Here is a 12,993-nt window from a genome sequence, read left to right as displayed (position 1 = left end):
ATAGGTCTGATGGAGTTATCTGAAATGCAGCTCAGATAGAAAACAGAGATGGAAAATAGCAATTTAAGAGACACTTTGATCTGAGGTATAGACAGAATTCCAAGAGGAAGAAATAGAGTAATAGACGAGAAATATCAAATATAATGGCTGCGGAATTTTCTGAATTAAGAAAACACAAGAATTCTTGGATAGAAGAAGCTCTACAAACACAAAGCAGGATAAATAAAAAGAAATCCTCATCTAAACACATGAGAGTAAAGGATGTCCGGATGGCTAGGTTGGTTAAGCACCCTGCTCTTGGTTTTGGCTCCGGTCATATCTCAGGTGGTGAGATAGAGCCCTGTGTCCGGCTCCATGCTTAGCACAGAGTCAGCTTGAGATTCTCTCCCTATCCCTCTGCTCCTCTTCCTGCTCTCTCTCAGGTAAAATAAATAAAATCTTTAAAGACATCAGAGTTAAATTTCAGACAACAAAAAGAATGTATCAAAAACAGTCAAGGGCAGTATTATATCACACCCCTCCTGGCAAGGAATGAGTAGATTAAAGGGGTATGAGGTCTTTACGCTGTTTGGAAAAGAAGTTAAAGATGTTGATTATATTTAACGTTTGTCAACTCATTCATTCATGTGCTCATTCACCTAACACCTAAATTTAAGTGTTTCAGTAATTCAATAGTAATTACTGAAAGAATAAGAAAAAAAATCTTAAAACTTTAAATTTCTGCTTGGAGAAAAATATAGAATGAGAAAATTCAATTAAAGCAAAATAAGAACAGAGAAAAGATAAAAAAGAGACATTTTAAAAAGCAAAACAGGGGCGCCTGGGTGGCTTAGCTGACTAAGTGTTCAACTCTTGATCTCAACCCAGGTCTTGATCTCAGGGTGCTGGGCATGGAGCCACCTTAAAAAGAAGAAGGAGGAAGAGTGGGAGGAGGAGGAAGAGGGGGAGGAGAGGGAGAAAACCAAATAGAAAGCAGACAACAGAAGATGGCTATAAACTAAGTTATATGAGTATTTGCAGTAAATACAAATGGACTAAATAATCTCTTTAAAATGCAAAGATAGATTGCATTTTTAAAAGAGATTTTATTTATTTCAGAGAAAGAGAGAGAGTATGAGCAGAGGGAGTGGGACTGGGAGTGGGAAAGGAAGCAGCAGACTCCCCGCTGAGCAGGGAGCCAGAGATGGGGGGGGCTTGATCCCAGGACCCTGGGATCATGACCTGAGCGAAAGACAGATGCCTAACCGACGGAGCCACCCAGGCGCCCCAAGATAAGATGGCATTTGTATAAAATTCATCCATAAGCTGTTTACAAGAAACACATCTAAAACAATTCAGAAAGATTTTGAGGGTAAGAGGATATAAAAATTACATATTTTAGTTATAATACAAATATTTTTGTTACATAACAATTAAGTTGCTATCGCTCTGTTAAAATCAGACTTTGAGGCAGAGAGCGTTCCTACATATGAAGAAGCCACTGTGGTCAATGAAGCAGTCACTCTCTCCTTCCTTCTCCCATTTCATCCATTCCCTCCTGGAAGCAGGAACCTGTACCTCCAGCTGGAGGAACCATCTTGTAGACAGAAAGGTACCATCCATGGGCTGGACATGGTTCAAAGGAAGCCCAAAGAAGCCCTGTGCCTTCTATAGCATCACTGCATGTGCCAAACTAGCCCCGGATTGCTCACCTTTTAATATATGTATGAGAAAAATTAATTCCATACTGATTTTTTAAAAAGAAGAAAACAGGGCACCTGGGTGGCTCAGTGGGTAAAGCCTCTGCCTTTGGCTCAGGTCATGATCCCAGAGTGCTGGGATCGAGTCCCGCATTGGGCTCTCTGCTCAGCAGGGAGGCTGCTTCCCCGTCTCTCTCTGCCTGCCTCTGCCTACTTGTGATCTCTGTCTGTCAAATAAATAAGTAAATAAAATCTTTTCAAAAAATAAAAAGGAGAAAATAACTTCTTAAAGAAGCTATTTACAATAACAATGAAACTGTAAGCTACTTACGATCAAACCTATATAAATCAAGACATTAATAAGATTATTAGGAAATGTTTACAAATACCTTAAAAAAATAGAAATACATATACCATGTCCATAGAAGTAAGGACTTAGTTCTTGTAAGGACTTAGTTCTGTAAAGACGGCATCTCGCTTCAAATGGATGCATAAATTCAATGCAATTCCAATTAGAATCTCAACAGATTTAGTACTTGCTTACCAGATTCTCCAAGTGACACAGACCAAAAGACCAAGAAGAGCAAACAACCTCACTGTCCCATGAAACCCAAATAAGGAGTTGGACAAGGCAGGCATTCAGACCAGGCAGCTCCCCAGCTGGCAGAGCCAAAAGAGAGACAACAGGGAGAATGAAGCAGGCACGGTCCTCTGGACAAGTTCTGAGTCTGAAGTCAGAAGACCAGACCACAGATCTCAGCACAACGTTAGGTCAGTTACAAATACCTTCTAAGCAATAGTCTTCTCACTTCCTTTATTTTTATTTTTTTAAAAGATTTTATTTATTTAGTCAATCAGAGAAACACAATTATCATATGATCTCCCTGATATGAAAATCTGAGAGGCAATGTGGGAGGTTTGGGGGGTAGGGAAGGAAAAAATGAAACAAGATGGGATGGGGGGGGGGAGCCAAACCATAAGAGACTCTCAATTTCACAAAACAAACTGAGGGTTGCTGGGGGCGGGGGGTAGAGAGAGGGTGGTGGGGTTATGGACATTGGGGAGGGTATGTGCTATGGTGAGTGCTGTGAAGTGCGTAAGCCTGGCGACTCACAGACCTGTACCCCGGGGGCTAATAATACATTATATGTTAATAAAAAATTAAAAATAAAAAAAGAATTTATTTATTTATTTGGCAGAGAGAGACACAGCAAGAGAGGGAACACAAGCAGAGGGAGTGGGAGAGGGAGAAGCAGGCTCTCCACTGAGCAGGAAGCCCGATGCGGGGCTCAATCCCAGGACCCTGAGATCATGACCTGAGCCAAAGGCAGAAGCTTAAGGACTAAGTCACCCAGGTGCCCCAGTCTTTTCACTTTTAAAACAGAAGCAATTATGCCTAAAACCCAGGGATAATGGGAGGATTGAGAGATAAATATAAGTCAAACAGGGTCTAAAAATTGGACACTTCATGGTATAAATTTGTCAAACAAATATGGATTACTTTCAAGAAGAAGTGTCATTTGTGAAAAATGAGAGTCAGAGAAGAAAAACTGAGGTATGATCAACCAGTATCAGACCAAAGAGTGAGATGGTCAGACTCTTATTTTTACTTGAATTGTCTGGACCTGTGCATGTTCCCTTGGAATCCTACCACCTGGGTATGCCTAGGATGGTCCTAGATAGATAGATTGATTGATAGATCCCACAGAAGGGTTCTGCTTTGCTCTGTTCGAGTCCAGTGAGTGGGAGGTCAGCCACTGACCATATTCCTTCTGACCCATAATACAGCCTTGCCAGTGAGTTCTGGTGAGTTCTGCATTTCGCTAGATGTGCTCCTGGCTCTGCCCCAACTTCCACCAGCAAAGGTTCCCACAACTTGTAGGAGGGCAACTCAATCTTGATATTCATCCAGAAGATCATCCATCTTGACCATTCCTGACACACCTAGCTTTGTGCTTGCTCTTGAGTTCTTCAGAATTGAAGAATGTAGATACCTACGTATCTCAAAACTAAGATGAAAAGCAGGGAGTTGGATAACAGGAAAATTGGGATAGCAGAGTTTCCTCCCAGCAGGGGTGAATGGGGAGGAGGAAGGTGTGTCTACAGAGAACTGCACAGAGGTCTACAGTAGAGGTCAGAGTTTCTTCTTAACCTAGATGGTGGACATATTATGATTATGTTTATGAAAACTGCACATATCCATTTTCTATCCTCTTCTGTATGAATGAGATAATCACAATAAAAGCACACATCAGGGGACGCCTGGGTGGCTCAGTAGGTTAAGCAGCTGCCTTCGGCTCAGGTCATGATCCCAGCGTCCTGGGATCAAGTCCCACATCGGGCTCCTTGCTCGGCAGGGAGCCTGCTTCTCCCTCTGTCTCTGCCTGCCTCTCTGTCTGCCTGTGCTCGCTCTCTCTCTCTCTCTCTCTGACAAATAAATAAAATCTTTAAAAAAAAAAAGCACACATCAGGACTTCATTTACTTGAGTTAATTTCAAAACAATATAAAATAATGACTACTGCAAAAGTCATTAATTATATCAATTGGTATAAAACCTATCAATGATAAGTAAACCTTTTTTCCTTCAGGATGCCTAAATTTGGAAAAGGATCAAAAGGATCAAAAGCAGGCAAAGACAATGGGAGGAAGAAGACAACTGTGTCTCAGCCAGAGACAGAGAAAGCTGATGGAGATGGTGCTTGATCTGAGCTGTCTCCTTCAAAGAGAAACACAGCCAGCCTGAGATGACCTTTCAGGGAGGGATCTTAGGGAGTGAATACCCAAGCTACCCCACTCTTATCTCTTGCTAGTATTCCCTACTGACCAAACCCAACATCATAGAACATGAGAGCTTACTGATGTAATCAAAACAAGACTCTTTTGGGGGGCACAGAGTAGGCTACAGAAAGGTAGAAAGACTAGAGAGACAAATGAAAGGTATCCAGAAGAATGACTATTGTTCATGTGAAGAAATATAGTTGAAAAAGTCCCAGATTTATTGAAAGACATAAAAATCAAGATTCAGGAAGCACAATAAACCCTACACAGAATGAACTCAAAGAAATACAAGGATAGACTTCTAAACTGCTAAAAACTAAAGACAAAGAAAAAATCTTGAAAACAACCAAACAAAAATGACCCGTTACCTATAGAGAAGAATGATCCAAATTTCTGTGGTTTCTCATCAGAAGCCGTGATAGCCAGAGGAAGTGGCACAATATTTTTTGTAATTGTTAAGTAGAGGCACATTGTGGTACAGAAACATCTTGGTGTGACTGAACAAGGTGTAGCACGAGGAGTTTTGGGGTCAATAGTACTGTTCCTAGATCATGGTAGTGGTTATATGAATCTATGCATGTATTAAAATTCACAGAACTGTTCATGGAACAAACAAGAAGATCAGTTTTACTATAATGATAAACAGATAAATTTGGGATTATTTGCCTATCTCTATCTCCAAATCTTTGAGTCCTTTTTATATATCTATATCTAAATCTATATATATCTTCATTTTCCCCATCAAAACAGATACCTCAAGATTGTGATCTTAGCTGTATTTTCAAATAAATTGCTTTTGAGGTTTTATTGGGGAGGTTGTTGTTTTTTAAGAAAATACAGGGATGGCATGACATCTTTATTTCCTGCAGAAGAGGAAACCATAGATCAGGAACTCTGAGGACGCTGGGAAGGAGGGCGGGGCGGTAGGGAGGCGGAGGGGGTGCTGTGGGCGGGGCTTGTGAAGGGGCCAGGTTTTCTCCAAGGCTCAGATCCGCCAGATGCAATAAACAAAGGAGGTTGCCAGATTCTGACAGTAAAACACCACTTCTGAGCAGAAGGGTGAACTGGATTGGCGTTCGTTTATCTGAATGAAGAATGGAAAGAATTTATAACCAGTCAAGCCATAAAAGGACTGATTTGGAAACAAGATGGAAGAGAAACCCATACCATCTTTAGCTTGAGGAAGTAACCCAAGAGGGCCTTTATTTTAACTTTGCAAACGTTTCTTAGGACAGTAGGTTTTCTAAACTTAATGACTGAGTTCAAAAACAAAATTATAGCAAGATTCCATTTAAATTCAAATCTCCAATTCCCTAACTGAATTCTCCCTCTAAGCCACATAGATGCGATTAACCTCGCCACCTAGTGGCTACTAAAAGTTTTCTTCCGGAGAAAAGAAAAAAATAATAATAATAACTTTTTCCTAACAATTCTTTGAGGACGATCAATGCATTTTTTTAAAAAAACAAATATCTACTAATACCCCCATGTGGCAGGTACGGTGGGTGCTGGAAATGAAACCATGAACAGGTTACTTCGCCTAACCCAGGTGCCACCGAAGAGGAAGAGCCAATAAGTCCTGACGTTTCCCCCGCTCCATCAGGAATGCTCTGACGCAACTGGTCACAATCATGTCATTATACCCCCCAAACTCCAAAAGTAGAGGGCAGGTGGGGTGCTTCCTACAGCTCCACTGTCTCCAGTAAGTTTTCTCCCTGCCCCAGCTCATCCGCTCCAGGGACACAGTTGAGGAACCAGATATCCCAGTTCTGAGCTGGGCTCACCCCATCCCAGCGCACCCTGCCTGAGCATCCACAGAGATGTTAGCTGGATCCTGTCCCACCCTGGCCCCGCGACGCACACTTCTGCCGACTCACTGAAAGACCTTCCACACTCACAAGAATGGTCAGGAAGCAATCTTCAGGAAAGCTCTTCTTGGAAAATCGGGAGCCACAGCAGAAGGACCCCAGGAGTGGCCTCTCCCTCCCCCGCCCAGCCAGGTCTTCAGCCGCAAAAGAATCTGCCCACCCGGCTGTGGAAGCAGGGCAACCCAGGTCCCAAAGCAGAACGCCCTGAGAACATCGCTCCAAGCCCCCACAGTCCGGGCACCATCGGCTCAAAAGACAAGAAGGATTTCTTAAACAGGACACAAAAAGCATCCGCCGTAAAGGAAAAGACCGATAATCCAAAGACATTAAAATTAGAAACTTCTGACCCTCCAAAGAATGAAGAACACAAAAAGACAAGCCACATAACAGGTGGTGCATATGCCCCCCGGGGCATACAAGCCTGTCCCTGCCGTGGAGGGGAAATCAGCCCGGGGCATAGTGCCTGCCCACCGTGGGCACGCGCGCAACCTTTGCTGAGCGCCTCGAACCAGCGCACAGGGGTTCCCAAACTCCGCGAGCCGCGCTACCCCGACACGAGGTGGCGCTGTTCGCAATCACGGCGGGGTGGGAAGGCGGGGCTAAGAGCGCCGCTGTGGCCACATCCTCGCAGCCAATGGGCAACCTGCCTGCTGCTCACTCTCTAACAGCCAATGAGCAGGGAGCGGTGGTCTCGCGGACGGAGAGGACACGCCCCGACGCACCGTGGGCTTTTACTCCGACGCGGGCGGGGGTGGGGGGCGAGGTACCCTCTCTACCCTAGCGGAGGCCGGCGCCGAGGGATGTGCTCTTGCAGGGAGTCCCCGCTCCCGGGCCCCATCCCCTGCCGCCCGGCCTGACCGCCGGCGCCCTGCTGGACGGAACCTCCAACGGCTGCCCCGGGAGCACCCACCCGTCCTGGGTCGCGCGGGAGAAGGGACAGCCCTGGCTGAAGCGATCACGCTGACCCCACCTCGACAGACTTGCCCCAGCCGTCTGCAACCCTTTCTCAAATAGGCGACCTACCCTCGCTCAAAAGCCCCCATCGGACACTCTACCATGCGTGTTCTTTGCAGCGGCCTGACCTCCCCAACTAGAAGGTCAGCCTTGAAGTCAGGGCTGGCTCAGGCGTGTTTGCATCCCCCACAGTCCTTACCAGAGGATGTCCCAGGGACATCTTTAGGGCCTCTTTAAAGGGCCCTAAAGGACCTCTTTAAACATTGCCCAGCTCTGCCTAACTCTTAGGACGATGCTGGATCCTTTGCTTGATCCAAATAGAATGAGGCTTTCCTGTCACTCCCTAACCTGGGAAAGGAAACAGGATGACAGGTGGTACAGAATTATTTTGGGATCCGGAACGCTGCAGGTTAACCTTGTCCATGATCCCCAGCACCATGTTCTCTGCCTGAGGGCGCACGGATTGAGTCCCCTCGAGGCACTTCGGTTGAATTTGGGTGCTCCAAATAGAAGATGTGGAAGCCAATTAGGTTCTGCCCTAGAGACTTGGTCTGGGAGCATTCTTTCTAACAGAGCCTGTGGCCAGACCTGAAGAAAGAAATAAAAGCGAGGTACTTCTGTGCTGAGTTTGCAGTAGAAGATGGACTCACTCGTGTTGGCCGTAAGCAACAGAAATGAGCCCGAGGTTTCGTATGGTTTCAGAAGAGAACCGGGGCTCTCCATATTCAGGCCGCCAAAGAATACACTGGATACGGGTGTCCGTCTTGCAGGGCTCCGGTGACCGCCCTGCCAGGGACCGGGAATGGCTCCAGACTTCCTTACTTGCCACTATGGCTTTTCTGGTTGACAAAGGGGGAGCCGGAAGAAGAAAGGAAGTGCCACGTTCTCACGGATGTGAGCCCTTCCCTCCCACTGTGCTCAGACCCAGAGACGCAGACTCAGTCTCTGGAAGGACACCAGGATTCCTCAATGTGCTCCGTGTTCTTGCTTCTCCAGACGTATTTCTCAACCTTCCACCTTGCCCCGTGCCCTGGCAGGCTGGCCTTTATGGGCTGCATTCCCGCGTTCCCTCGTGCCATGGGTTCAGCCCCTTGGTGGCCCTGACAAGTAAATGAGATCGCCTTGGAAAATAGTCCCTTCCTTAAACCCTCTTCAGTCCCCCTGTGAGAATGCCAGCTGTTTCCTAACAGGACCCTAGGTGGCATGCTGAGGGTTTTTTTTACTTTAACTTTACCCTGGAATTAACCTCACTCACTATACAAATAGAATATCTCCATCATGCCAGATCTGAGCTACACACCAGGGAGGCAGCGACGAAAGACAGAGGTTACAGTGAATCAAATCAGGGATGATGACGGCTGCATTGGAGGCTGGTAAGGGCAGGGGCATAGCCTGGGAGGGAGATGGTCAAGGGGAAACCACAGAGTCAAAGGCAGTGAGGCAAAGATGGGGGACGGGGTGGACCGGTTCTGAGCAGAGGCAGCCTGCAGAGACGTGGGAGGGAGCCGCATCCCAAGGAGCAATGGGAGTCCCAGCGACCACAGCAGCCACCATAACAGGATCCAACCTGTGGGAGCCCTTGTGGCGGACCTGGACACGACAAGGAGTGGTCAGATCCCCATGGTGGAAAGGTCGTTCTGGCAGCGACCAACAGATTGGAGGAGGCAAGTTTGGGAGCAGGGAGCCCGAGAAGAGTCTCCTGCAGGAAATGGGGGGAACCGTAATGACCACAGCAGGGGGAGTGGAGCACTGGTGAGAGACGAGGCAGCTGTTCTGGAAAGGGACTCAGTGGTGTGGGCGGGGCTGGGGACGGCCACAGCCAGAGAAGGAAGTCCCAGTCTGCCAGGACTGTCAGACGTCAGGCTGCACGATTTAGGTGGACGCCGCTGGCATCCCCGTGACCAAGGAGGCAAGAAACCTGGAGGGACCTTGTGTTCTGCTTGGAGTTTGTTGAGCCGGAGGTTCCGATGGGATAAGGAAATGGAAATGCTCGTGAGGAAATGCAGTATAGATCTGAAGCTTCAAATAGTGCAGACCACAGCTAGGCACTTAATAATCATTTTGAAAGACATTGGAGAAGGGTACCTGGGTGATTCAGTCCATTAAACAAACATCTGACTTCTGATTTCAGCGCGGGTCTTGATCTCACAGTCGTGAGCTCAAGCCCCACATTGGGCTCCACTCTGGACACTTAAAAAGAGAGAGAGACATCGGAGAAATGGCACAGGCCAGGAGTCCTGACAAGCTTCCTGCTTCCGTGGTGTTTATTGAGAAGTAATCAGTGAACAGCGCTACAATGGCGAATGTTTCTCCTGCACGGGCTCCATGCCAGGCATCATACCAAGTACTTCATGGCAAGTCCCTTTCCCTCACTTGTGGTCATCCTCCCAGTAACCCTCGAAGGCGCTGACTAGTGTGATTCCCATTTTACAAAGGGGATACGAACCTCAGAGAGGTTAAGTGACCTGCCCAAGGTCACACAGCTAAGAAAATGTCGTAAATAGTTGTTGAATCCAGAGAGCCTAACTCCTGACCCTGGGCTTTTTCTTCATCATTTTACTGAATTAGCACCTCCATGACTCAGTCTGTACAACAATTTTCTTTTTATTTCTTCATGTTCCTTACCTCCAGGAACAGGCAGGCCATAAAGATAAGGCTAGAATTAACTACCCTCCTCCTACAGACTGTGCACTCTCAGACCTGGATCCGTCCTAGCTTTGTCACCCCCCACTAATGCTGATGCAAACATAGGGGGACGGAGCCCTTCGGCTAGTTACCAGCTTCTCTCCGAACTCCACTCCAGACGACGCATTTCAAGTCAGGTAAGCAGCTGCGCAGAAAATCCAGTTGGGGTGTGACTAGTGCCATGAGAGGTAAAGAGGCAAACCCACGTGTGCTGCCCCGTTTACAGCACTCCCTAGGCTCCTCAGTGCCTCCAGGAAGAAGTCCCCGTCCTCTCCACATCTGGCCCCCGTCTGTCTCTCCAGCTGCGCCCACCAATCCCTCCGCAAAGCAGACAACCTTGCCGTGCAGAACTGCTCTCTGTTCTGGAACTTTCCACCAAGGGTCAAGTTTCCATCTTTTCCCCCAGTCTTTTACCGTGAAAACTGTCAAACATACAGAAAGTTGGAGGGGAACTTACAGTGCAAACTCATAGATCAGTCACTTAGACTCTACTATGAACATTTTATAAGATCTGCCTTATCACGCATACCTATCCTTTCCTTTTTCCATTTTGGTTTTTTTTTTTTTATGCATGCCAAGGCAAGCTGTATACAAGTATACACTTCAGCACACGTCTTATTAAGTAGAGTCCCATATTGGTTTTTGGTTCTGCCTTTTTCCCCTTTGAGATGGAATTAACATGCAAGGAAATGTACAGATCAGAGCTGTGTGTATTGGTTTTCTTGTTGCTGGAACAAATGCTCACACACTTAGTGTCTTAAAACAAAGGTATTCTCCTATAGAGAATTCTGGGTGTTAGAAGTCCAAAATCAAACCGGACCAAAGTCAAGGTATGAGCCGTTCGTTCCTTCTGTAGGCTGTGAGTGGACATCTACTTCCTTGCCTTCTTCTTCTTCTAGAACATTCCTTGGCTCATGACCCCCTTCCTCCCAGAGCTCCAGCCTCTTGCTCTCAGAGTCCTGCCTCCTCTGGCCTCCTGCCTCCCTCTTCTGAGGACTCCATGGTTACACCTGGAAAATGCCAACATCTGGGTGCCTTTAACTTCATCACAGCTGTGCTGTTCCTTTTGCTCCATAAAGTTATTTATTCACAGGTTCTGAGGACTAGGGTGTGGTCCTCCCGGAGAGCCACTTTTCAGCCTAGCCCATACACCCTTTAATGAGTTTTTCCAAACGCATACACCTTACACATGTGTATACACATGTAAGCCAACGCCCTCTCCCCGTTGAGATATGGGACATTCCCACCAGCCCCAGAAAGTTCTGTCATACCCCCTCTTGGCCAGTGCCCTCTCCCGCTGCCACTACCCAGAGGCAACCACTGTTCAGATGTTTGGCCCCTTTTAGAACCTCCTGTGGATGGAATTGTAAGGTATTTTGTCTTTTGTATCTGGCTTCTTCCACACGGACAACATCACTGAGGCTTACCCGTGTGGAAGGGTCAGTAAAAGTCTGTTCCTTTTTATTACGGCACAATCATCTATCATACGAATCAACCACCATCGGTTTATCCATTCACCTGTTGATGGACTTCGAGCTGTTCCACTTTTTTTGTCTGCCTGTACTTTGGGACCAGCTGCTGACCGAGATCCTTCAGGCTAGCCGCTGCCCCCCACATCAGCTCCTTTCGCACGCAATCAGCCCCACATTCCTTGGCCTCGCAAGGACTGTCCTCTTTCAAGGTCCAGCACAAAAGGTTACCCCCTCGGGAACCTTTGATAAAGCCTTGCCCCAAACCCAGACCAGGGGACGGACGTCCCTCCTCTGTACCCTGGGCACACCTCGGTCTCTGCATCTGACCACGTGTGACACTTATTTGTCTCTAGGCCCCTCTGTCCTCACTCAGGACCACATCCCCAAGAGCTAGGGCCGGGGCATTCATACCTGCACATGGAGCGGCGCCTTAGGTCTGCATGATGGCCTTCGTCACCGTTTTCCCGGTCAGTGACTATCCCGAGGGGAGTTCCAGGTTGTGGCTGCCTTGTTTGGAAACCAAAACCCTGAAGAACATGGACACAGGGAAGGATTCTCAAGGACAAAGCAGGTTGGACAGTCTCTCGTGAGACTCTGAGGCACCGTGGAGCGCAGGCCCCTGAAACAGGAAGACCCTCTCAGCATCCTGGGCCCTTGCCGGTGACAGCCTGAGGGCAAACCCAGGAAAAAGCAGAATTGTGGCGCATTTTCTGAGCAACAGGAAAAACCCAGTGATTAGAGGAACTCCGGGAGATATTCTTGGTGTGGGAACCCACCAAGGAACCCCATGGCAGAGAAGCCTTTTCTACCCTGAGGGCTCGCAAATCTCCAAAGCCACAGAGGCCTCTGGAAAACACTGGCTCTCAGTCCCTATGATGCTGGAAAAGCCTTGAATTGTGTCCAGAGCAAAGGCAGCCTGCTAACAGACCTGAGCACCCACACTGGGCGGACCCTTCGGCTCGTGCACTGGGAAGTCAGCACCATCCCTCAGGGGGACACGCTAGAGGTCCAGCCAACTGGTGTGAGTGAGGACTCTTCTCCCAGGCAGCCGCCTCCAGGAGTTGCTGCTGGTGCACCGTTAGACCCCTCCTGTGGGGAGGGCCCTCAGCTGTCTGCTCCAGCTGGTCCAGAACGGAGACCGGAAGCTTGAAAAGGAAACCTCCCATGGGTGGAATCTGGATTTAACTGGGACAGACTCTGATGGCTTAAGAGTCAGAGATGAAGCACCCGTTGAGGTGCGAGAGTGTCTAATCTTTACCTAGAAGAGCTAATTTTTCAGAATTGGGGCCCGCCTTCTAGGAGAAATTCTAATGTTGAGATAATAAGAGATATACCTGAATAAATGAAATACTCAAATATCTGAAGAATTTTTTAACTATGTACAAGCAAAAGCAGGAGCATGCTAGGACATGCTTCCTAGCTCTGGGCTTGCTCAGGCTCACCCTAACATAGACACAAAAGCTTCTTTCCAGAAACAGCCTGGAAGGAATACTCGTGCTGTCGAAGAGGGCTCAGGATAGGACTCTGGTACAGGACGGTGCCCCGTTGCCCCTTAC

This window comes from Mustela erminea, chromosome 11 (genome assembly GCF_009829155.1).
Source record: "Mustela erminea isolate mMusErm1 chromosome 11, mMusErm1.Pri, whole genome shotgun sequence".
Lineage (NCBI taxonomy): Eukaryota > Metazoa > Chordata > Mammalia > Carnivora > Mustelidae > Mustela > Mustela erminea.
Note: the sequence above shows the minus strand (reverse complement) of the source record.